We start from the raw sequence: 3,033 nt of genomic DNA, 5'->3' as shown, positions 1-3,033 counted from the left end.
TGCATTTGAGTAGTCCGCCATATTTACGGGATGATACGTCATATGCACAGCCTCTATTCAGTTGGTCGTTGTATGATTTTGTTCGTTCACTCATTCAAATTATATTTATATCATTCGAAGACTGGGCCTATTATGATACATCCTCCGTGGAACAGTTTCAAACAAATATAGCTAGGGATTATTGGGGCAGAGGTTATCTTTTGAATCCTCTTAGAGGGCTATCATTTTTTTTCGGAAGGGGGGTCCCAAATTTACAAAAAGTTTGCGTCAATAAAATTGTGCACCCCCTATTTCGGCAACAAAAATGTTATGATCCCAAACCCCAAAATTGTATTGAAATCAGTCTTTTTGAATAAAATAACACACTTTCTGTGGTCATCGTGTGACTCCCTACATTTTGATCATAAAACATTTTATGACCCCCTCCTATTATTCTTTCCAAGACTTTATGACCCCCGTATATTTGCCCCCCCCCTTCGAATAAAATGGTATACCTCTTATGACCACTGATGCATTGGCAAGGACACTCGCGCGAATTGAAAGACTTGTCGCACGCGACAGTTCGTCTGACCATGGTCTGACACACATAACAAATGCCAATCAAATAGGTTCATTACAACATTTGATTGAATGGATTGAGTTACTCTAAAATGAAACGATAAAAACAAAGAATCATGAAAAAAGACACATACAAGATAAAATAATAAAATTATATAAACAATGTTAAAGATAAAATCGAGAAAATCGAGAATAAAATTTCTTCAAATCAGAAAAAAAAACATTGACAGACATCATAATCTGTCAGAAATTACTGCATGAGATTCGAACCATCAATTTTCTCCACAAGTTCTCTTTATCCTCGCGCTATAGTCTAATGCTCTGCTCACTGGGCCACAACGTATCAGGTGAATGATTACCGCATTATCATGAACAAGTTTGTTCGATCTTGTTCATAATTGTATGTGTCGATAGGTTTCACCCTTTAACTACACGTACCCTTAATGATCAGTGATAATAGTCGGCTTTTATAGGGATGGCGCTCTCTCATTTCCATGAACTCTATAGCGCCATTAGGCGAACGTTTACGGTATATACTACCTATTCCAGAAAAATACAGCACTAATTTTTTTGGGGATTAAGAAAATATTATCAAGTTCTGCCAAATGAAACATAGCTCAATCCTAAGCATTCATTTAGTCCTAACTGGAGATAAAAGAAAAAGTTCACTATTTTACCAATTTCTTGAAAAAAGAGCCAAAAACATGCATTTTCGTCATGTTTTCTGACACTCGAGTCACAAATCACAGATTTGAAACAAGTCTCAGCATTCAAAATCTTGAGTATATATGCCGAAATTTTGCTCTAATTTTCACTTTTTGTGTTACTTTAATTAAATGGTTGGTACCGGTAATATAAGAATGAAACATGTCTTTTCCAAATGCAGCTGAAAATAATCTTTAATACTAGGCCTACATTAAAAGTGGGTAATGGTGAATGATGAATCCAACGGACGAGGACACAAAACACACCAAGGATCAATAAATGATACAAGAGGATACCTTGAATATATGAACAACTGGAAAGAAAAAAAGCAAGGTACACCAACTTGACATGGGGGAACAAGTAAAATACAGAGTAGACAGTAGGGCCTACGTAGTGGGGGACAACATAGGCATTAGAAGAAAAAGGGCACGAGTGCACTAGAACAAGTAATGACAATCACTGTGAACATAAGCAGACATGAAAAACCAAACAACCAATGTAGGCCTATAAACTACACTTAGTCTTCAGGCATGAATGTCACAGCATACGAAAAACACCCTGAAAAAATGTTATTGGCCCTTATTTCCAAAAATTGGCCAAATATTAAAATTTGACTTTTATTGCTAGTTAGGAATAATTAAAGGATTAGGATTGAGCTCTGCAAAACGGGATAATATTTTTTTTAATCCCCCAAAAATTAGTGCTGTATTTTTCTGGAGTAGGGAACAACAATATAAGAAATCAAATCCAATGGAATCGAAAGGACCACTGTATTTTAAATAAATAAATAAATAAATAAATAAATAAATAAATAAATAAATAAATAAATAAATAAATAAATAAATAAATAAATAAATAAATAAATAAATAAATAAATAAATAAATAAATAAATAAATAAATAAATAAATAAATAAAATTAAATAAATTAATAAATTAATCAATTAGTTAATTAATTAATTAATTAATTAATAAATAAATAAATAAATAAATAAATAAATAAATAAATAAATAAATAAATAAATAAATAAACAAATAAATTAATTAATTAATTAATTAATTAATTAATTAATTAATTAATTTTAATTTTAGAATTATTAACTGGTATAAATAAATAAAGAAATAACTAAAAAAAGGATAAATTAATAACAATACACATCCTTAACATTGCACTGACCTTGCAACCTGCAAGTATATCTTAACACAGTCATATTACACGTATTAATATTTGTAAACATGATTATTACCAAGTCGATCATTGTTTGCTTACATTGTATTCATAATTGATCTTTGATTCTTCATAGTTATAGCATTTTATATTTAGTTTATATTTTCGTTAGTAAAGAAGACTTTTTAGGGTGATTATAATTTTATCATAATTATGAAATGTTTTATTGCGTGGTTTACTAAGCATGCACATTGCACCTGTAAATATGCCTAAAATACCAATCTAAAATACAACAATTATTTGTCTATTTGTGAATATTAATCAGTCTACAAAATTAAGCACTTTACTTCGGGTCATTAAGTTCACTGTCAATGTTGTGATGACGTCATTGTAGATATTGCATGATTTAGCGGAAGCCACTTTGCGCAGTCTTATGATTATTTGACGAAATTGACAACATCATGAAATATTAGTAGGAAATTGATTAAAAGGTTTGAGAAATATCAGGAATATTGGTGTTAGTAATTTATATTTGGAATTCAAGTTTACACTTGGGACAAATTTATGTAGAGCTCTGACAGAATAAATACCGTACACAAGATAC

This window comes from Amphiura filiformis, chromosome 1, assembly GCF_039555335.1.
Source record: "Amphiura filiformis chromosome 1, Afil_fr2py, whole genome shotgun sequence".
NCBI classification, from domain to species: Eukaryota; Metazoa; Echinodermata; class Ophiuroidea; order Amphilepidida; family Amphiuridae; genus Amphiura; species Amphiura filiformis.
This window is presented reverse-complemented; position numbering follows the sequence as displayed.